The following is a 24,768-nucleotide window of genomic DNA, read 5'->3' on the forward strand; positions in this document are numbered from 1 at the left end:
CTATGCTATTTTTGGCATGAGCTATGTCTGTCCAAAACAGGGAGGAGAAATGGGGGGTCTGTTTTTCAGGAAGGCGTTTGGAAGGGCGAATTCATTGTTACAGCTGCGTTTAGAAGTGGTCGATTGCGTGATTTTTTGTACGATAATGCCAAACATATCAGGCAATGTGCAGGTACAATTTTACACATCTACGTCGCGGCGCTGCCGAATGGGGGGCTCGCGATTTTCAAATTTGGTAAAAAATCATTTTTCTTTCTTCTTCTTCTTCTAACCGATAACGGAAAATTCTGTTTTTATACCATAGGCTTATAGCTATATGTGTAATGAACAAAACGAGCTATAACTTGTAAGTCCAGTTTTCTTAGTTCCTGAGCTAAAAAAATTAATGTACGTGCGCCGAATTTCAAATTTCCCGCTGGAAAAAACTCGGGTGCCTCGCATTGGAAAATATTTTTTTCTTGGAAACTATCTTCAATATTTGAGTGATTTTTTGTACGATAATGCCAAACATATCAGGCAATGTGCAGGTACAATTTTACACATTTACGTCGCGGCACTGCCGAATGGAGGGCTTGAGATTTTCAAATTTGGTAAAATGATCAATTTTTCTTTCTTCTTCTTCTTCTTATTCTTCTTCTTCTAACCGATAACGGAAAATTCTGTTTTATGCCATAATCAATGTTGATCAAAACGAGTTATAATTTGTAACTTTAACGTTCTTAGTTCCAGAGATATAAAACTTTACGTAAAAGCATGCGGAAATTTAAAATTTCCGCTGAAAACGCCTCGGTCCTTAAGGCATTTACCGGCAAAACACGCTCGGTCGCCTAAGGGATAGAAAACCAGAATATGGCTCAAAAACTAAATTTGCGTGATGCGAACACTGAGTTTCACTTGTTTGAAGCTTTACGTTCACAGAAGCACGAGATTTTTATTATTTAATAACAATCCATTGTTATGTAATTTAAGACTGAGCAATGCCTTAAGATGTGTAAACGAAAAGTGCAAGTTTAAATGCATAAAAATGCAAGTCGCAAAAGTAGATATCTACAATAAAACTACAAGAAAACTGTTAAGGTTTGTTTCCATGTTAATAAAACATTAAAATGTTGACCAAGTCAAAATTTATGGAATAAAAAAAATATACATAAAAACGTAACGTTTCCACCCTTTAACAGTGTCTGCTTCAGGCGAAGATTCAGATTAAGAAAAATTGTTATCTTTATTTTATAAATATTTTAAAAAAAATATTCTATAAAAATTGCCTTGGTCAGCATTTTAATGTATTATTACAAGAAAACTTGTACTCTTCGCAACACCTTATTTGTCCGTTCTGAAAAAAATCAAAGTCCCGAATTCGTAAATTTGGCAACATAGCGCTTCACAGTCCACAAATAGTATCCAACTTAGCAACAGTTTTTCTTTCTAAACGAAAACGCTCTTGTGAATTTTGTTTCATTCTTTCACATTCCATGAAGTTAGAAACGCTAAACCAGTAATATAATACGCAATTAAAAAATATCGTAAATTGGAAATACGAATGTTGCTATATTTTTACGATTCTTCGTTCTGAAATAGAAAATAGGGGAATATATGTGCCGTTTGAAACATTGAACTAGTTCTCCACCACCTGGAGAGAATTGACATCACATTTGAATGCAATGAATCAAATTTTTCTCGATTTTAAGATACCTTGCACAATACCGGACGATTCAGCAAAGTACATCTTTTCCCTGATCTGTGGCGACAAATGGTTCGGAATTCCGGCACAATGTTCTTTCAACTGAGATCAATGTGTTTTACAGAACTTCACGTTAGTAATCTCCTGGGACAGTTGGTTACACGGTCGTCTTGTTATACTTTTTCGTCAAGAACGAAACAGCTTAGGTTCAAATCCCACCCTTTCCTTATTCTGTTTTTTTATTGTTATTTTACCGAGTACGAAGTAATATTAGAATAAGATTATATTAAATCACTGTAAATATTTATGTGATGCATACCTCGGGAATGTTTCTGCTGAACATCTTGATTTTTCAGTGATTGGCAGTATTTTTGGCAAGACCTTTCTATTCATTCATCTGTCAAAAGTTATGTTAACACACATTAAATATTTACAGGGTGGGAAATAACCTTTTGCTAGGGGTCTGCAGGAAAAAGTAACAACAATTAAGAAATTATGGTAATCCCAAATGTTTACTATGACAATTGTGGTTACAAAAACAAAATTAAAAGTTAGTTCACGACAAAGCACCTTGCTTCAAGGCAAATGCTACGTACCCAAGACCTTCTTCGGCGAAGTGGCATTGACTTCTTCAGCAGTTCTGAATGGCGGGTGCATCACCGGACCTGAATGCAGTGGTACACTTTGGGGCTATTCTGAAGGACACAGTTGAGTCCTTGATGATAGTGGAACGTGGACCGGACCGCTATTGCCGGGCAACACTCCATCTGGAACAAGTCCTCCGTGACAAGCAATGGAATACGGACTTGTTTGCGAATTTTCTGAGCTCCTACCCTGATCGTCTTCGTGCTGTGAGGGAAGCAAGCGGCGGACATACTAACTTTTAATTTTGTTTTTGTAACCACATTTGTCGTAGTAAATATTTTGTATTACCATAATTTCTTAATTGTTGTTACATTTTACTGTGGACCCCTAGCAAAAGGTTATTTCCCACCCTGTATATGTCATAAATATATGTTCTTAGACAGGATGTTGTAATCAATGTGTCCCGGGTTTGATATCAGGCGAAGGCTCATTGCACAGTGGTTCGGATTCCTGTTTAAACTATAGGTCCAGTCCCGATTAGCCTATCTGTGTACAAAGTAGTATTAAAACAACAACAACAACACACACACACACCATCACACCCATACAATCATATATACATACGCACAAATACGATATTCTTTGTTTGTGCTCTTCACTGCGGACCTGAAATATACGTCGGATTTTCAAATGATACAACCACAAATATTATACTATATTCAACGTTTGAAACTACCCACCTCAGAATTTACATCGCATGTTTCTGCACCCGGAAATGCTGGACGTAAATCGCATAAATATCAAAATTCTCGTTCAAAGCCGTTTACTTTCCAAAAAAGATTTTGCAAAGAAGTAGGTTTGAACCCACGACCTTTCATTCCGCAACCAAAAACGATCCCCCTAGACCACACGGTTCACGCTAATTTATGAACTCGGTTCGAAGGATGAAGACATACACATTTCTGTTGTGGTGTAGTGCAGTGTGAAGTGGAGACTTTTAGGGGTTTGCTCTAGTCTTTAGGATAGCTGAGGAATGCTTGTAGGATTAAACATCATGACTAGGAATCGGAAGTTGATGACCTAAAGAAAGTTCAAAAGATGACCTATAGAATGACGTAAAAAGGTATAATTTAACAATACAGGGAATTTATCCAATTTGTTTGAAATTTGGGATACTTACTAATTTGGGCCTCGTAATCACGAATCTGCACTTAAAATTTGGCGCTTATTTGGGGGCAGGTGAATCCGGCCAATTTCTAACATGCCTTTAACAGGGACTCTATAGGGGCTATCCACGAGTAAACAAAAACATATCGAACGGCACAATCGATTGTGGAACTGTAGCACAACAACTTCCGGTTCACGGCGGCCGGGTAATTCAAGCGCGTACTTGTGGCAAAACCTATTTCTAATCTGTGCTTGTGGCCTTTCTTCTTGTTTTGTATACCGGATGAAATGGATCATATAAAAGCACTTGACGACGAGGAGAATAAAAGATATCAGGGCAAAGTAGAGGCCTTTGCATATCAATTGGATGAGCATATAGGAAGTAATACGACATTATTCCAGGATGAGATCCATTTGCTAATCGTCGTTGCATTGGCGATATTTGTAGCCTACATATTTAATAGAAAGTAATTTTTCCTACAGAGCGAGAGCGCTTAAAGCATGGAAATCTTTGGATGCATACATTTATGTTTTATGTGAAAATGTGTGAGATGTACTGGCATATAAAAAACAGGAAAAAGGAGATTTTTTTCTTCTTTCTTCAGTCAGGGCGAGTCAGAGGGATGCGGTTTCGTTCCCGTTTGAACGCAGAAATACAAAACGCTCATTGTTATTTTAAATCAATTTTCTGCTATTTGTGTTAAACATGACGATGAAGATGAATAATAAACTTGAAAAATTACTAATGGGACAAACACAATGACACACCATTGCCTGACCATGGTGTTCAAACCTAGGACCTCTTCTCTATCAATGTTGAAAATATTTCCATTGCAAAAGACGAAAATTAATAATAGTACCGGCACTTAATTTTCTGGTTACAAAAAAAATATTTCCTCTGGTTACACACACAAAAAAAAATCTGGTTACACGAAAATTTAGTACAGTTCGTGTGTACTTCAAGAACGTAACGTGTAACCTATCTGACCATGACCAAGCATTTTTTGAAAGGAAAAGTAATATTTTTGCTCATATCACTAGAGAGAAAATCGAGATTTGAATGATTTCTCTTCTACCTTTAATGAAGTGCAAGGGGTGCGGGACGCAAAATTTTTGGTTGGGAAGGGAACAGGACGGGGTATTTTTAAAGTCCTAACGTTCAAAACTGGAAAAATAATGTTATTTCCCGACTAAATTGGGAGATTATAGGAGCGGAAAATATTCAACATTACCCGATACTAAAAAAATATTAATTATACACACAATTTCACTCTCGGGTGATGATTTATTTTGCATTTCTGGAATAAAAAACTGCTAATTTCAATAAATTTCGGACATTTAGTACAAAAAAAAAATATGTAGGGAATAAACTACTTTTAAACTCTTATCATTTTTTCCGAAATCTTGATCTGACCGGGATTTTTTTTTCAGGTTCCGACTTTTTGGTTTCCTGCACATCCGTTGTTATTACTGGAGAGTCTACTCCTTGCTAATGGACTTCCAATTTTCACGCCTGACAGCTTGAATGCAATAATTTTTGCGCCTAGATCTCGAGGAAATTGATGAAGAAAGATCCGTGAAAGATTATTTAGCCCTGATCGTAGTTTACATCCTCCTTGTACACACCCATTCTTTCCTTTCATACATGACACAATCTCAGCTCCCTTTAGCAGCATGTTATGAGCCTACGAACCGGAAGTTGTTGTGCTACAAGTATGGCGTCTGCGCGAAGACACTTCCTTCCGGTGGATAGCCCCTATAGAGAAAGCCGGGGAGCCGGAGCGGAGCGGAGGCGGGGCCGCGTTAGCGGTTGGGGGCGGTAGGACAATTACCCCAGGGGCGGAGCCCGGAATCGGTGGGAAATTTGGAAATCGAGGGTGTAGAAATAAGAACTTCATTTAGATTATTTTGCTATTTCCACATGTGAGCGCCAAATTTTAACTGCAGATTCGTGATTAGGGGGCCAAAATTAGTGAGCATGCCGAATTTCAAACAAAATGGAGAAATTCGCGGTATTGTAAAATCGCTTCCGTAAAAACTGTAAAAAAATATTATAAAGTAATTTTCGCTGAAAAAATTAAAGCTTGATTTCTTTCATAAATCACAAGAGAGTCAGTAGTCTAATAAGTGGATGAAGCCTGTTATTTGGTGGTTGAAACAACTGAAGCAAAGTGGAAAAGAGCAACTAATGTAGATTTCTTGGTTTACTTCAAGTTACATAAATATACTTCAAGGTTTTCCTTTATAAATCATTCATCTCCTTTCAGAGTGGGGCTTCTACGACATTGTAGTCGGCCAGCATCCGAAAATACAGTTCTGCTTCTCGTTCACCAGAGTATAATTTCATCTAATATTGTGACTAATTTTGCTTTAAAACCACAGATTAAAGCGACAATAGTGTCCAGCAAACGAACCTCAAAGAAGTCTTCACACAAAGTATTTTAATCCATTGTCAAACATTTCAGTTAAGAATAACATTGTGCTTTTCCACTGACCGTATTTTCGATTCATGGTGAATTTGCTAAAAGGACCATGTCAGGAAACTTAAATATGTACGTTTTAGCAGTAAATGCATTTAAAATTCACGAAACAACAGGGGAGGAAAAAAATAAACCTCAAAAATAAATTAAAATGTAACGAAAATAGTTAAAAATACTGACAAATAACCTAAAAGACAAAAAAGGCCGAGAAATGCAAAAAAAAAAAAAAATGCAAAATAGAAAGTGCTTTCTGGTTCTAAGTGAAGGGAAACTGACATGATATCAGGTTTAGCATTGTTTTAAAGGGTCAGGAAAAAAATGATCTTTCATCAACTTCCGAACCTTAATTACTAATTATAACCATAGAAAAAGTTGGAGGGAAGGAGGCAGCTTACGTAAATTTTCCTTGCTGAGGGATCGTATCGTCCCATATCTCCACTTTATAATGCAGAAAAAATCAGGTTCATATTTCGAAAATGACTTCCAGTTTTCCACCACGAGAATAGGTTTTTCATAGTTTGAAGTTCGTTAGGATGCACTTGCAATTTTCATACATTGAATATCCCTGTCCTCTCTTCCTACAGTCCTTGGAAAAAATATTGTAGGAACTGGGGTCTGGTTGAAATGACTCCTTTTCGCTCTCCTGTTTCTACTTTAAACAAGCAACAAAAGCTAAATATGCTGACCAAGGCAGTAATTTATTTTATTAAAAACATAAACTAAAACGTAACGTTTCAACCTTCTAGCAAGGTCTTCATCAGACTCTGTATCAAGTACAAAAGTCTGATGAAGACCTTGCTAGAAGGTTGAAACGTTACGTTTTAGTTTATGTTTTCAATAAAATAAATTACTGCCTTGGTCAGCATATTTAGTTTTTCATAATCATGGAAACAAGGCTCAATGGTGTTATAAGCAACAAAAGACTTCGTAACTAAACGATTGCTTGTCCAAAACACGGAATTTACACACAATTTACAAAATATGACAAAACACCAATAGAAATGTTCATCATTCTTCCCTTTCAGCGTTTCTAGATTTTTTCTGAATTCGTTTACTCATAAAAATTGACATGGGGAAATTATAGACATGACGTTATGTGTTATGGCTTCTTCAAATTGGTAGAAAATTTTAACATGAGCTACATCGTCTGGCTCGAGCAGTGGTCTGAGACGGTTGTGTTTGCGCGTCTCTCTAATAGCTCGAACTCACGTAGCGCGTATTACTCGCGAGTCCGGTTGAAGTGAAACACGGCGACGCTGCCAACATGGTAATCAAGAGATTGAATACACTAAAACTGAACTTCAGTCAAGTGCGAAGGAAACCGACTTCGACGGAAATACACAATTGGATTAGCAAGACGATGAAATTGAAACCGGAACAAGTAGTAAGTATTGAAGTAGACAATTATAGACGTTGTATCTTTCTGAAACTACTATCGAAAGTAGTGTGTGAACAGTTGTTGCTGCAGTCAAACGCAGAGTATAAATATAGTGACGAAGACGGGGATTGTCCAGTGCTTGTTACGTGGGCGGATGCAAATTACGTGATAGTTAGAGTGCACGTTGTACCGAGTGAACTGTCCGATGACGCTATTCGACCGGTGCTTATAGTACGTACGGTCAGATAATATCCCTGGACGATGAACGGTATTCCAGTGATCATATTTATCCGGTAAGAACTGGCCGTAAAATCGCCAAAATGAATCTAACTCGTGCGATTCCATCGTACGTCACAATCAGTGGCGGACGATACTGGGTGACATATAGCGGTCAAGACCGTACTTGCAATTACTGTGACCTTAGTGACCATTTTTACGTTACCTGTCCGTCCCGACGTCGTCAAATGGAGAAACCCGACGATACGTCCTATGCCGGGGCGGCGCGCCCTGTCCCGAGGTATGTGCCGGCTGCTGAGAAAATGATGAACCCGACACCCACTATACTACCTGTGCAACTGAAACGCTCCGGAGACCAGGACAATGAGGGCAACGTACAAGCTTCACTACAGGATGTACCTAAAAATACCGTACCAGATTCCACTTTACCACCCAGTGTAGAAAACAAGACAACAGCACACGTTTCTATCCCCGTCAGTGTGGACCAAGTGAATATCAACCAAGCAGCCAACGTAGCAGAGAAGAATGTGGAAGAAACAATGGACGTCACCCTAGACATTCCCCATAGTCCGATGCAGCAGGCAGATGAGGATCATGCAGGTGAAGGTGGGAACTCCGAGACGGCGTCCCCCGCATCAGGCGCTCTGCCGAAAACAACGAAGGAACCAAAAAAGAAGAAGAAACGCAGTCTCCCTACGAACGATACGGCGTCGACACGGCGGTAAGATGGTCCTCATCGTTCGGTGTCTCCAGTGTCTCGGCGACTGCGTAGAACGATGAGTGCGACAAGGGAACAAAGTGAGAAATCTGGCGGCGGCTCTGATTGACGCTTGAGGTCAATGTGTGATATATGTCTACCATATCCTAGTTATGAAGTGTGTTGTCCGCGTTATAATGTTATTAGGGTTATGTTTGTTGCATGTGGTAGTGAAATTGAAAAAGGTAAATAGTTTAACGTCAGTAAATGCACATAACATTCCCACCGGGTACACTAGTACAGAATCCCACATGACGACCCCCATATATCATTTTGCAACAATAAACATTAACAAGATGAAATCGAGTGTCAAGCATCATGCATTCTTAGATTATATTAAGCAAAGTCAACTGGATGTAATTTTCCTGCAAGAAGTCGGGACCGATGATTTCTGTCTGGGCAGTGAATATACCGTGTATAACAATTTAACTCACAATTCTTTAGGAACCGCCATAGTTGTGAAAGAAGGCCTCCATATAACGGAAGTTTACCATCACCTGTCTAGTCGTATCACATGTATCCAAATAGGAAACATATGGTTTTGTAATGTTTATGCACCATCTGGTACCAACGCTAGAAATACTCGAAACATATTTTACGCTACAGACGTGGCGAAGGCATTAGGTGGCTCCCGTCAAAACATTGTGCTGGTGGGTGATTTTAATTGTACTCTAAGAAGACAGGACCAATATCCAGGATTCCATACATCACCTAGCTTGCAGGCGCTGGTTGAAGGGTTTAAACTGCACGATGTTTGAGTGGTTAAAGGTCCGAATATACACGGCTACACATACATACGTGCCGACACAGCGAGTCGGCTTGGTCGTTTTTACGTTAGTGCACACATGATTAGCAAAATATCTGCGATTAGAATTTTCCCAACGTGCTTTAGTGATCATTTAAGTGTCCAACTCGACATGAGTTTGGATGTACCTTCAGTTGGACGAGGGCGGGGATTTTGGAAGTTCAATGTACGGTTATTGGAAGATGAACAATTTCGTACCGAATTTAAACAAAAATGGAAGAAGTGGGAAGAAATGAGCGTGCGTCAAACTGACATTATTATGTGGTGGGACACTTTTCTAAAACCTTCCATTAAATATTTTTGTTTAGCATATAGTCGTGAAAAATACTCAGATTTCAATAAGAAATATAACTTTTACTACAGAGTGCTTCACGAACTAACAACACAGCTAATACAAGGGAAGCCAGTGCGTCAAGAAGTGAAACGAGTGCAAGCAGTGCTGCTGAGCATGCACAGAGAGCGTATGCAAGGTTACAATGTTAGGAGTCGTCTTCCTGTGTTTGACGCACAAGAAGAAGCCTCGTTGGAGCAGGTGTTAGCAGAGAGACGCAGTGCACAGCGCAAGAGGATAACGTGTCTCGATACAGCCACGGGGAGACTAACCGAACCCAAGTTAATACGAAATTACTTACGGGACTTTTATGCAGATCAGTTTAAAGAGAAGGAAGATCAACGCTCCCATCGCACTCCACTGCAAGGGATGGACCTCCCCATGTTAACGGAAGATGACCGTCGCTATTTAGGTAGAGGCTCATAGTGGTTCGGATCCCACTTTAAACTGTAGGTCCAGTCCCGATTAGCCTTACTGTGCATAAAGTGGACTTAAAACAACAATTCAAGTTCAAGTACCGTCGTTATTTAGAACAGCCATTCTCAAAGAAAGAAGTGTACGAGTTTGTTCACAGTGGAAAAAGAGGTAAAGCTCCGGAAATCGATGGTGTCCCGATAGAATTGTTCCAAACCTTTTGGACAACGGTGGCTCCACTGTTCACACGCTGGATCAATGCTGTGTTTACGAAGAAACGCCTTGGAAGAACGAGTCTCATGGGTGTTATGGTTTTGATTCCCAAAATATCTCAGCCCAGAAAGCCAGAAGACTTCAGACGAATCACATTACTATGTGCTGATTATATAATCCTTGCACGTTTGATCAACGTTGCAACGTTGCAATATTTTGCGGATACTTTATTAGGGCCGTATCAATATGTATATGGTACAAGTGGTAAAATATTTCACATTCTAACTAGTGTACGTGACATCATCACTTCTATGCAAGATATTGAAGGTTCTCAATCTGCTTTAGTGGCGTTAGATTTCAAAAGTGCCTTTGACTCCCTCAGACATGACTATCTTTTCCAATACTTTGGAAAAGTGTGATGTGGCGATTTCTTTGTACAATCTATACAGAGCTTATACAGAGAAGCTCGAGTTCAGTTATCTATCGATGGTTTTCTGTTGCAAGCCTTTTCTATTCAGTGTTCTGTCCGTCAAGGATGTCCATTTTCCTTATTGGCATTCTGCGCAGCTCTGGCTCCATTTTTACGAATGATGCATGAAAAACTTCAGGGACTCAGGCTTCTTGGGAGAGACCACAAAATATGTGCGTACGCAGATGATGTGACCGTAATCGTGAAAGATCGGCTAGACTTGACTCGTATGGAGGCAGTATTTGAAACGTTACGAAAGCAGACGGGACTTAGTTTGAACCAGAAGAAATCTAAAATCTTACCCCTAGGGTGTAACCCCACTCTGTGGACTGAACCTGTAACTATACCCATTGTAGATAAAGTGACAATTTTGGGAATAAACTTCACTACGACCATCGCAGAGACTGTCTCCAGAACTTTTACAACTATTCTCCCAAAAATCCAGGCAGTGTTGAACATGAACCGTTATAGACAATTATCCTTACTCTCTAGAATACAGTATGTGAATATGCTTGCATTATCGTAGTTGTGGTATGCTGCGCAAGTTTTGCCGGTCTCTGCGAAAGTCGCGGCGCAAGTACGAAAGATGATAACGCGCTTTATATGGCATGCACATTTGTTTCATGTCGCACATGAAACGTTATGCCTCCCAGCAAGTAAAGGAGGACTGAACTTGCGCCAAGTGGAGAGACAAGCCTCAGCCTTGTTTCTACAACGGAACATTGAGTTGCTTCTGCACTACCCTGATAGTTTAACAGCAAGATTACTACATACTCTGATTGATGAAGTGGAACTGCGAACACCCATTTATCCAGGGAAGATCCCTTCCCACTACAACTATTTGAGGACAACTATTGTCGAGTTTTGCTATCTCCTAATCGGTTCACCTCACATGGATGTCGATGGCATGACAGTGAAATTTTTCTATAACCAATTGACTTGCAGGTTACACCACCAGCCACGAATTGTGCTTCTCCGAACTAATGTAGTGTGGTCAAACGTATGGAGAAATATATCTGCATCTCATCTTTCTAACCGCGTTCGATCTTTGTGGTACCTAGTAGTTCACGATGCCATTGCGACCAGTGCTCGAAAGTGGCGATACCAAATGACTGACAGTGCTGTATGTTCCAATTGTCATCAAGCTGAAGACACTTTACGACATCACCTCGTAACATGTCCTGCAACGGTAGATCAATGAAAGTATTTGTGTAAATGCCTTGGTACTATATGTAGAACATCGCCCGATACATTTACTGTAGATCATTTACTGTTACCAGATTTTGTGTTCTTCCCTCTTACTAAAGTAAGAGCGGTCCAGTTTTTAGTAGCTCAATATATTTATTATATTGTAGGACATAATTCATTGTCAATGCAAATTTCGCTGCAATATCACTACAGTGAGAATTATTACCAGATGGACCAAGCCAACCGCAAAACACTGTATGCAAATTTCTTGCAGGCTCTTTTCTTGTAAGTACACCTAATTATGTAATCTAGATCTGATATATGTGTAATATTATAATAGGATCATGAAAGTAGTCACTACTGCATAAAATAAAGAATATTAAAAAAGAAAAAAAATATGGAGAAGAGGGAGCGTGTTTGATTCTCATCAGGGAGGACGTAGGTTCGATTCTCCACCTAGGGAGGATTTTTTTCTGGAGTATATCATTGGGTGTAAAGTTTATCCACCGTGCTGAGGAGTTAACATTGGTCTTTGTATTTCACGAGGTGAAAGGAAATAGTAAGAGGAAGTTATTTCGATGATAGGAGGAAGTCACATGCCACGTGGAATGCACAGAACCAAGTTACGTAGAGCTAAGTCTGTGATGGTGATTTCGAATATTGCAAAATTAGTGGGGAACGTTTGTTAGATCTGATACTCGTACTTTCTGTTCAAAGAAGACAAACATTTTAGATACAAAGCAGTGACGAATTAACGATAATTCTGAGGTTTTGAATTTTTTGTTGTAATTCACTATATAAATACTTATTAGTAGTTTCTTATCGCATCGGCATCCATTATTTACTTACGTTAATTGGCGATTTTCTATTAGTTTTAGACGCACCGTAGGATGGTAGTGAGAGGCCTTGACAACAGTCAAAAAAGTATTAACCTTAAATCCTGGAAATCTGCAACACGTCCCTCAAGTATGCATCGGATTAATTTTTTAACCCCCCCCCCCAAAAAAAAAGTGGAGAAGGTGGGATTTGAACCCGCGACATTTCATACATGACGAAAAATAAGGATCCTTGCGTCTAACCAACTGCTCTTCCAAAACGTACTGACAACATGTCCTTAAAAACAGGTTGACGTTTATGAAAACATCCACTTTTCTGTGTTCCAAGCACATTTTCTCGTGAAAAGTATTATTTTTTTTTTTTAGAACTGTTCGATATTATGCAAGGTATTGTAAATAAAATGTCTCATAAACTCGTCACAAATTTGCTTCTATCTGCACAAACGTGATGGCGATTTCCTCCAGGTGGAGTAGAACTGAAGTCAGTGTTTCAAACCCCTCTGATTTCAAGTCGAGCAAGCAGAATCGTAAAAATTCCTCAAGGTTATTTTTCCAAATTTATTTTTTCTGTTTGATTGTGTATCATAATAGCGGTGTATAGTTTCTAAGTTCATAAAAAGTGCGAAATCGAAAACCTCTCACCGCAGTGTTTTTCGTGTAGTGGAAGGACCAACTCAAAGTTGGCTACTCTCAGCTGGAGCCGAAGTGCAATGTTGCTAAGTTTACGAATTCGGGACTTAGAATTCTTTCGGGGCGGTGAAATAAGATGTTGCGAAGAGTACAATTGCGAATTGTCAAAGTTTCAATGAGTGCACAGTACACATATTACCTAATTATTACATTCATAAAAAACACTTACGTTCTTGTTCTTGTTGTCCAAATTTAGGCTTTGAAAAATTGTAAATAGCCAATTAATTATAAATCGGCTTTTCAGGGACAGTATTTTCTATTCTTTTTTTGTATATCCATTTTTGAAAGATATGCTCTATGGAAACGGTTATCATGTGAGCATTGTTGTACTGTTACATTATCGATAGCCATGGTAAGTCTTGCATCATTGGCGAATGAAAAGATATTATTGTATTTATTTTTAGTGAATTACAAAATAGAAAAGAAATGGAATGGCTGATGTACACAAAAATTAATTAACAATAACCAGGAAACGGATTTATATGTAAATACATATTTATGTATGAAGCTGAAATCAGTTATATTTTGTATAATCTTTGCTCACCGTGGCATGTAGACTCAAAAAATTCAGTGTTTATTTTCCATATTTGTACATATATATTAGGAAGCTCATATTTTGCATATTTTAGTTATTTTGACATATTATTCCATCTTTCAGAACATTTCTCAACATACAGGGTGTATCTATCATAACTAATAGCGCAAATCTGACACAGTTGAAAGTAGACGATAATAGGAGCAAAAATAGTCTCAGTAAACATGGGTCCGCAAACGAGCCGTTTTCGAGATAATCGCGAATGTGTGGTTACAAGCAGCCACTGACTTCATTGTTTGTAAACGTCGGCCTAGTTGGTAAAATGCTAATAATGTGTGTGAATGTGTGGTTAGAAGCCGTCACTGATTGCATTTTGTAAACACCGAGTGCTTTACTCCTTGCGCGTTCCGAGGTTTGCTCTTTGTTTACAAAACAGAACATTTCCGAGAGGTGGCGTTGTAATCAAACAGGATGGATACAATCAGAACAGAGAGTTGTACATGCTTGTGACCAATTCCGAAATGAACCGGGGGTGTTCGAAAGAATTCGAAACTCAATGCGGAATCGCGTACAGTATTGCATCCAGTTGCAAGGACGACACTTTGAACACCTCCTTTAACAGGTACACTTCGCAACATCTTATTTGACCGCCCCGAAAGAATTCTAAGTCTCAAAATCGTAAACTTAGCAACATTGCACTTCAGCTCCAGGTGAGAGTAGCCAACTTTGTACAGGTCCTTCCACTAGACGAAAAACGCTGCGGTAATAGGTTTTCAATTTAACACTTTCCATGAACTTAAAAACTATAAACCGCTATTATAATACAGAATCAAACAGAAATAATAATTTGGAAAAATAACCTTGAAGGATATTTACGATTCTGCTTGCTGTACTTGAAATTTGGGGGGTTTGAAACACTGAATAGAGTTTATCTCCACCTGGAGGAAATTGCCATCATGTTTGTGCAGAGAGAAGCAAATTTGTGAGGAGTTTATGCGACATTTTATTTACAATACCTTGCATAATATCGAACAGTTCTCAAAAACATATATTTTGCACGACTTGTCGAGAAAATGTGCTTGAAACACAGGAAGGTGGGAGTCTTCATAAACGTCAACATGTTTTTAAGTGTATAAGGTCATTAAGTTAACGTAGAGCAGTTGGTTAGGCGCTGCTATCCTTATTTTTCATCAAGCGTGAAAGGTCGCGGGTTCAAATCTCACCCTCTTTTTTCTCTTTTTTTTTTGTTTGCTGAACAGATACCGTTGATATTAGAATATTTAAAAAATGAATCCGATGCACACTTGAGGGACGTCCCTTCTGCGCATATTTTCCCTTAGAAGTTGGAGATTTCCAGGATTTAAAGTTAAAACTTTTCTTTTTAGTTATTGTTCATATGTTGTGTTAACACACACATCATGATTAATTCATAAATCACATATATGTATTCAGGATGTTATAATAACATTATGTAATGTTATTTAAGTTATGTATTGTTTGTTCTTCACTGACACCTAAAACATTGACTATTTGATTTCGATATACTAAAAAAAAGATATACAGTTATGTTAAGTAGTGATGTAGTGCAGTACTGTAACGAAGGAGAGCGTTTAATGAGTTCAAATTGCTAACATTTGTAGTTTTATGTCCTTTCCTTCGTAATGACTGTTGTCAATCCCCTCACCACCATCTTACCATGCGTCCAAAACTAATAGTAAGTCGCTAATTAACATAAATAAATTGTTATTGCGACGAAGGCCGATTCGATAAGAAACTACTAATAAGTATTTATATAGTGAGTGACAAACAAAAAATTCAAAACCTCATAATGATCGTTCATTCCTCACTGCTTTGTATCTAAAATGTTTGTCTTCTTTGAACAGAAAGTACGAGTATCAGATATAACAAACTTTACGCACTAACTTTGCAATATTCGAAATCACCATTACAGACTTAGCTCTATGTAACTTGATTCTGTGCATTCCACGTGGCATGTGACTTCCTCCTATCATCGAAATAACTTTCTCTTACTATTTCCTTTCCTCTCGTGAAATACAGAGACCAATGTTAACTTCTTAGTCCGGTGGATAAACTTTACACCCAACGATATACTCCTGAAAAAAATCCTGCCTAGGTGGAGAATCGAACCTACGACCTTCCTCGTAAGAATCATGCACGCTACCTCTTCTCCAGGTAGCTCATGTTAATAATATCCAGTTTTCGAGGGCTCGTAGCGTTGAAATGAGGAGTCAAACAAACAAAAAAAGATCATGAAGAAAAGTTGTTTTTTTGTATTTTTAATATGTATGCACTATGAAAGTTTGCACGATAAGCCTTTGCATACGTTAATTCTATATTTTTCGAGACTTGATACGAGAACGAGAATTGCACTCCGAAACCGAGACGGATGTTTATAAATGGAGACGAGACTGTAAAAGAGACATTTACAAATAAACACGAGACAGACATTTAGAACCCTCAACGAGAACGAGACCAAGGCTACCATTTCTCGTCTCGATAGGATCCTTAGTAGTGAGGTTGTAAACCAACCAATTAATGCGTTCGGGGTAAAGAGAAGTGACGGCTTTTTTCGCAGTAGAAAATTCGAAATATATCGTACTATTTCAGTATGGGATTTAATGTTATACACATGGGCGTTTCACGTTCTTCTTTTGGTATGATTAGGGTTGCTTTATTTCGTAAGTGAAAATCCAGGACACTGCTGGCCGGAAGCTTGTTCAAGATGACTCGAGGAGGAATAAATAACTGATTTGACAGTCTCAATGCTGTTTCTTATCGCAGGAATTCCGAAACTATTAGGAAATTGCAGACATTTGGCCTGCAGTCCCATCTGGTGTGTGGAATTACGTAATTTCCTTCCCATTAGTATCCCGTCCTATACGTCTCTAATTTAAGAGAATGAAATAAGTTCGAAGAAATCTTATGAACAAGCAGATAGAACAGGTAATGTGGTAACTTTACTGAACCAAAAGGGGAAGGGACCCGTTAAACCCCCTTAAATACGCCCATGGTTATATACACTATTTCCTTGTAATAATTATACATAAACTAAGTAAGTTTGGTCATCAACAAATTTTACAAACAATATTTTTCGCATTCTGAGAACACGCAGGCAGCAGAACCCTTTCATTTATCTTGCACGTGAGCAGCAGTGATATTTCATAGAAGAATGATAATTACAAAGCATAGCATTTCTTTCCACTATCCCTCCTTCTTCAATTATTTAAATCTGTACAGATTTGTAAAACTGCTGCACGTGTTCGCTCACCGTGGGCTACCCCGGGTAAACTGGACGCTCGAAGCAGACGACAAACGAGCTATCTCGTAAGTAGTGACGTATTAACATGGCGGCAGCGTGTTTTCAGCGCAACGTTAACCTCACAACTTTGGAAGTCTCGTTTTTGCCTTAAACTGGACGCAGAGAAAGGCGAGAACTTGCAGGGGTATTTTTTCCGGGGTGTAGTTTTTAAAATTGTTGTAAAAAAAATTCAGTGAAAATGTCCATACTTACGAACTTCAAACTATGAAAAACATATTTCCGTGGTGGAAAAATCCAGGTCATTTTCGAAATATGAACTTCATGTTTTTCTTTATTATGAAGTGGATATATATGGGAGGGACGTTACGATCCCTCAGCACGAAAATTTTAAGTAAGCTACCTCCAACTTTTTCAATGGTCATAACTACTAATTAGGGTCCAGAAGTTGATGAAATATTAACTTTTTTTCTGACCCTTAAAAACAATGCTAAACCTGATATCATGTCCGTTTCCATTCAGTTAGAGCAGAAAAACACTTTCTATTTTATATTTTTTTTTTTTGCATTTTCAGCCTTTTTTGGCTTTTAGTTTATTTGTCAGTATTTTTAACAGTTTTTGTTGCATTTTTACTTATTTTTTAGATTTATTTTTCTCCTCCCCTGTTGTTTCGTGCATTTTAAATGCATTTACTAGTAAAACTTACATATTTAGATTTCTTGACATGGTCCTTTTAGCAAATTCACCATGAATCGGAAATACGGTCAATGGAAAAGCATAATATTATTCGTAACTGAAATGTTTGACAATGGATTAAAATACTTTGTGTGAAGATCTACTTTGAGGTTCTTTTTCTGGACACTATTATCGCTTTAATCTGTAGTTTTAAAGTAAAATTACTCACAATATTAAATGCAATTACACTCTGGTATACGCGAAGCAGAACTGTATTTTCGGATGCTGGCCGACTACAGTATCATAGAAGGCCCGCTCTGAAAGGAGATGAATTGGTTCATTTGGTGTTTTAAGTCAACTTTATGCATAGTAAGGCTAATCGGGACTGGACCTACAGTTTAAAGTGGGATTCGAACCGAGTGCATAAAATAACGTGAACCATGTGGTGTAGCGAGATCGTTTGCTTATGGAATGGAAGGTCATGGGTTCAAATATACTTTTTTGCAAAATCTTTATCGGGAAGTAAACGGCTTTGGACGAGAAAGTTTATCTACGTTTCTTGGATATTTCCGTTGATATTTATGCGATTTATGTCCTGCATTTCCGGATGCAGAAAGTTGACATGTAAGTTCTTAATATGTGTTAACTTATAACAGATGAATGAAAGGAAAAGTATTTCCTAAAATCCTACCAATCACTGAAAGATTAAAAACATTAGTAGAAGCATTACTTGAGGCATGCACAGTGGCGACGATTATGGAGTGTGGAGGGGCAGATGACCCAGCACTATGCTAAACATTATCTACCAAGGGAAAGGAACTGTCCTTGCCTCCTCCCCCCACCTTGCCCCATCAGTTTTGAAATCCAATCGCCGCCACTGAGCATGCATCGCATAAATATTTACAGTAATATCATATAATATTATATTACGTTATTAGAACACTTCGTACTCGGTAAATAAAAAGGAAAAAATAATAAGGAAAGGGTGGGATTTGAACCTACGATGTTTCGATCTTGACGAAAACAGTAAAAAAAAAACGAAAGTGCTGTCATCTAACCAACTACTCCAGGAGATTGCTAACAGAAAGCTCAGTAAAGCACGTTGCTCTCAGTTGAAGCAACATTGTGCCGGAGTTTCGAACCATTTTTCGCCAAGAACCAAGGAAAAGACACACTTTACAGAATCGTTTGGTGTTGTGCAAGGTATCTTTACTAAACATTTCGCATAAAATCATCATAAATTTGCCTTCTTGCATTCACATGTGACCGCAATTCTTTCCAGGTGGATGAGAACCTGTTCAGTGTTTCACAATGCACATACATTTTCCTATTTTCAAATTCAGAACGAAGAATCTTGAAATATTTTCAACATTCGTATTTCTACTTAACATTTTTTTGTCTACTCATATATTTTATTACTGCTTTAGGGTATATTTACTTTATGGAATGTGAAAGAATGAAAAAAAATCACGAGCGTTTTCATTCAGGAAGAAGAAATGTTGCAAAGTTGGCTACTCTTAGTTGGCTCTGAAGCGCCATGCTGCCAAATTTACGAATTCCGGACTTTGAAATTTTTCAGGGCGGTCAAATAAGATGTTGCGAAGTGTACACTTCGCAACATCTTATTTGACCGCCCCGAAAGAATTCTAAGTCCCGAAATCGTAAACTTAGCAACATTGCACTTCAGCTCCAGGTGAGAGTAGCCAACATTGAGTAGGTCCTTCCACTAGACGAAAAACGCTGCGGTGATAGGTTTTCAATTTAACACTTTCCATGAACTTAGAAACTATAAACCACTATTATAAGACACAATCAAACAGAAATAATAAATTGGAAAATGAACCTTGAAGGATATTTACGATTCTGCTTGCTCGACTTGAAATTTGTGGGGGTTTGAAACACTGAATAGAGTTTTTCTCCACCTGGAGGAAATTGCCATCACGTTTGTGCAGAAAGAAGCAAATTTGTGAGGAGTTTATGCGACATTTTATTTACAATACCTTGCATAATATCGAACAGTTCTCAAAAACATATATTTTACACGACTTGTCGAGAAAATGTGCTTGAAACACAGGAAGGTGGGAGTCTTCATAAACGTCATGTTTTTAAGGGTATAACGTCATTAAGTTAACGTAGAGCAGTTGGTTAGGCGCTACCATCCTTAGTTTTCATCAAACGTGAAAGGTCGCGGGTTCAAATCCCACCCTCTCCTCTTTCTTTTTTTCCTTTTTTTTGTTTGCTGGACAGATACCGTTGATATTAGAATATTTAAAAAATGAGTACGATGCACACTTGAGGGACCCTATTATTGCTTTGATCTTTAGTTTTAAAGTAAAATTAGTCACAATATTAAATGCAATTACACTCTGGTGTAGGCGAAGCAGAACTGTATTTTCGGATGCTGGTAGACTACAGTATCATAGAAGGCCCACTCTGAAAGGAGATGAATTGGTTGATTTGGTGTATTAAGTCAACTTTATGCAAAGTAAGGTTAATCGGGACTGGACCTATAGTTTAAAGTGAGATCCGAACCGAGTGCATAAAATAACGTGAACCGTGTAGTGTAGGGGGATCGTTTGCTTATGGAATGGAAGGTCATCGTTTCAAACTTACTTCTTTGCAAAATATTTTTCGGGAAGTAAACGGCTTTGGACGAGAATGCTTATCTACGTTTCTTGGATATTTCCGTTGATATTTATGCGATATATGTCCATCATTTGGAGATGGAGAAATTTGGCATGTAAGTTCTTAATATGTGTTAACTTATAACAGCTGCATGAAAGGAAAAGTATTTCCTAAAATCCTGCCAATCACTGAAAGATTAAGAACATTAGTTGAAGCATTACTTGAGGCATGCACAGTGGCGACGATTAGGGAGTGTGGAGGGGCAGATGACCCAGCACTATGCTAAACATTATCTACCAAGGGAAAGGAACTGTCCTTGCCTCCTCCCCCCACCTTGCCCCATCAGTTTTGAAACCCAATCGCCGCCACTGAGTATGCATCGCATAAATATTTACAGTAACATCATATAATATTATATTACGTTATTAGAACACTTCGTACTCGGTAAATAAAAAGGAAAAAATAATAAGGAAAGGGTGTCATCTAACCAACTTAACTTAACCCACAGCTCTACAGCACCTTGAAGGGCCTTGGCTTACCTACCGACTGCTGGTCTCCCTCCCACACTGTTCCGCCGTCACCTTGTTGGAGCGTGGAGTTCTTAGACCAGTAAAGGGGTGACGGGTGATCAGCCCGACGAACCCCCAGCCGTTTACTGTAGGTCTTCTCGACCGGGTTACGCTCACTCACTCGGAGCTTCCCAATTTCCTCACGATGGTGAGTTGCCACCGGCCCTATACGTAGGCCGAATAAATTCCGACCAGAGCCGGATTCGAACCTACGCCGTCCCGCAGCGAGCGATCTCAAGACGAGTGAACGCCTTAACCCGCTCGACTACGGAGGAGGACCATCTAACCAACTACTCCAGAATAATGCTAACAGAAAGCTCACTAAAACACGTTAATCTCAGTTGAAGCAAAATTGTGCCGGAGTTTCGAACCATTTTTCGCCAAGAACCAAGGAAAAGACACACTTTGCAGAATCGTTTCGTGTTGTGCAAAGTATCTTTACTAAACATTTCGCATAAAATCATCATAAATTTGCCTTCTTGCATTCAAATGTGACCGCAATTCTTTAGAGGTGGATGAGAACCTGTTCAGTGTTTCACAATGCACATACATTTTCCTATTTTAAAATTCAGAACGAAGAATCTTGAAATATTTCCAACATTCGTATTTCTACTTAACATTTTTTTCATACTCATATATTTTATTACTGCTTTAGGGTATATTTACTTTATGGAATGTGAAAGAGTGAAAAAGAAATCACGAGCGTTTTCATTCAGGAAGAAGAAATGTTACAAAGTTGGCTACTCTTAGTTGGCTCTGAAGCGCTATGCTGCCAAATTTACGAATTCCGGACTTGAAATTTTTCAGGGCGGTCAAATAAGATGTTGTGAAGTGTACAAGACAGCAGCTGCTGTCGAATGAAAATCCACGGTCTGAAATCAGTTGTGTTATTGGTGCAGAAGGAGTTGTTTGACAACGAAATGTTGCATGAAGGTTTCTTTGACAACGAAATGTTAATCTGCTTTCGTGACTTGTATTGTCGGGAAATGAAAAGCTTAGTGTGATATTGTAGGTGTAGGTTGAAAGTAATCGGGGATGTAGCTCAGTGGTAGGGGTCCCGGGTTCGATTCCCGGCTCGGCCATGGATGTTTGTGATTGTCTGTCCTGAAAAGTCTTGAAATTGAAATATGAATGAAATGATATGAGTGAATGAAGTGTGATGGGGGAAGCTTCCGCATAGGGGCTTTCCTTTAAAAAAAAAAAAAAAAATTGGTAGAGCGTTCGCTTTGCATGTGAAAGGCCCCGGGTTCGATCCCCGGCATCTCCATTTTTCTTCATTTTACCTATTAGCAGCGTCGTTGCTGCGAGAAGCTCGTTCACGTCCAAAGGTGATTCCGAACAAACTCTTCCTCTGTACTGGAAAGAGGTCATTGAGAAATTGTTACCAACGCTGCATCATAGTCGTTGAAATGTTCAATGTTACAAAGTTCGTCGTAGATTCAAATACCTACGGCTTTCCTAGACATGCAAACTTGATAGCAACAAGTGTTAATATCGTCCCGTCCCGTGGAATTTTAAAAAGTCGAATGGCTTTGGAATAGAATATTGGTAAGTGCGGTTGTTATATTGAATATGTTTATTTTTGTTCAAGCCAGTATACAAGAAGACATTCGTATTTACACAAAATTGTCGTACGTAGGAAGTGTTCAAGCTGAAAAGTAACGCCCAACGTGGGGCTCGAACCCACGACCCTGAGATTAAGAGTCTCATGCTCTACCGACTGAGCTAGCCGGGCTCCGTTGCGACTTTGGAATTGTCAGGAATATCATTGCATTCCATTTGCAACAGAATCTGAAAGCGTATACCATTCTTCACACAATCGAATCCGTCCAGTATATCTTCCAACAGCATGTCGTGTAGTGGGCAATTACAAGAAGATGGAAGGACACAGTTCGCTAAAGAGGCACTTTTTTGCCTCTGTAATCTGGTTGTGCCTGCTTACGTCATTCTGCCTTATTTCTTCTACATCGCCTGCGTGAACTGAAATAAAAAGATGTTATCAAAGCAAGCGTCAGTAACAGGAGCATTGCTTTATTTGACACACACTACTCAAGATTAACATCTTTCAGGGGAACATAGGTGAAGACGGTTTTGGATTAAATGGCTCTAAGCAATACATACCCTTGTTTGCAAATCACAAATTCTAGCATATCAAGTTCGTCATTGGAGATTCATCTTCACAAGCAAGAAGATGATGGTAATTTTGATTTGAAGCGTGCTTTTCCTGCCACAATTGTTAAATCGCGGCGAAGTGTGTGGTTGGAAGAAATGGATAAATAGGCAATCACAGAGAACCCTAGCAATAGAATGCTTGTGGTGATATAGAAAGTCGAGAACTTGACGCCCCGCCATACTTACTGAGTACAATTCGAAACAAGAATCACATATAGAATGTTTCGTTTCACGAGTAGCATTTTCTCTTCAATGGGAATAGAGTTTCCCAATAGCAGCCTGAAGGCAGTCACATTAGTTTCTTACATCGTTGGATGATTTGAAGATTACAACCTGTCAACTTTACTTCCACAACCGGATCTATCAGGTCAAGAGTGTGGTGAAATTATTACCCATATCAATTATAGGTAAAGAAGGGCAGGAAATTAAAGAGTCGGGTAAAGCGATTCCAGTAGGTACGTATTAACCGCGATTGATCATCACCAAAAGAAATTGCTTAAAATGACACTTCATTATAATATTTTGTTCTGTTGTGTTTAATTTGATCATGTTGTTTGGCTGAATTTCCAACGAGAAGATCAGTGCTCATTAGTAGGCGCCCGAGAGATTTTTACTTCCGAAGAGTTCAAAACATACTGTTTTGTTGTCTCATCCTTACGATCCGGATGATTTGCGGGAGCGAATGTGTTTGAAGAATGGACTGATTGAAGTCACACTTGGATTGACGTCTAATATTCGCACCGATTAGAAGTGAGAGAGTCTCGAAGAACAAGCCTTATGGCTTAAGTAAGCAATTTTCTCTCTACCAAAAAGTGCACTACGTTGGCATACGTAGGAAGAAATGGGGAAGCTGGTTTTGTAAAAACTAGAAACGTGAAATTCCGTTGATGTAACGGTTATACTTTCAAAATAACGCGTGAATGTGGAAGCATTCATGTACAAGACAGCAGCTGCTGTCGAATGAAAATCCACGGTCTGAAATCAGTTGTGTTATTGGTGCAGAAGGAGTTGTTTGACAACGAAATGTTGCATAAAGGTTTCTTTGACAACGAAATGTTAATCTGCTTTCGTGACTTGTATTGTCGGGAAATGAAAAGCTTAGTGTGATATTGTAGGTGTAGTTTGAAAGTAATCGGGGATGTAACTCAGTGGTAGAGCGTTCGCTTTGCATCTGAAAGGCCCCGGGTTCGATCCCCGGCATCTCCATTTTTCTTCATTTTACCTATTATCAGCGTCGTTGCTGCGAGAAGCTCGTTCACGTCCCAAGGTGATTCCGAACAAACTCTTCCACTGTACTGGAGAGAGGTCATTGAGAAATTGTTACCAACGCTGCATGGTACAAAGTTCGTCGTAGATTCAAATACCTAAGGCTTTCCTAGACTTGCAAACAATGAGTGTTAATATCGTCCCGTCCCGTGGAATTTTAAATAGTCGAACGGCTTTGGAATAGAATATTGTTAAGTGCGGTTGTTATTTTGAATATGTTTATTTTTGTTCAAACCAGTATACAAGAAGACATTCGTATTTACACGAAATTGTCGTACGTAGGAAGTGTTCAAGCTGAAAAGTAACGCCCAACGTGGGGCTCGAACCCACGACCCTGAGATTAAGAGTCTCATGCTCTACCGACTGAGCTAGCCGGGCTCCGTTGCGACTTTGGAATTGTCAGGAATATCATTGCATT

At 38.8% G+C, this 24,768-nt stretch overlaps 1 protein-coding gene and 3 non-coding genes across 4 annotated transcripts in view; 2 read left to right on the forward strand and 2 right to left on the reverse strand.

Annotated features, from left to right (window-relative positions):
* Nucleotides 1-24,768, forward strand: part of LOC145988888 (CUE domain-containing protein 1) — a 258,232-nt gene that overhangs the window by 105,026 nt on the left and 128,438 nt on the right. The window lies entirely within an intron of this gene.
* Nucleotides 22,575-22,647, reverse strand: TRNAK-CUU (transfer RNA lysine (anticodon CUU)). The gene has a single exon. It is a non-coding gene; the product is annotated as a tRNA-Lys (tRNA).
* Nucleotides 24,219-24,290, forward strand: TRNAA-UGC (transfer RNA alanine (anticodon UGC)). The gene has a single exon. It is a non-coding gene; the product is annotated as a tRNA-Ala (tRNA).
* TRNAK-CUU (transfer RNA lysine (anticodon CUU)) lies at nt 24,656-24,728 on the reverse strand. The gene has a single exon. It is a non-coding gene; the product is annotated as a tRNA-Lys (tRNA).

Source organism: Lepisma saccharinum, chromosome 6 (assembly GCF_977018435.1).
Source record: "Lepisma saccharinum chromosome 6, izLepSacc3.1, whole genome shotgun sequence".
Taxonomy (NCBI): Eukaryota; Metazoa; Arthropoda; class Insecta; order Zygentoma; family Lepismatidae; genus Lepisma; species Lepisma saccharinum.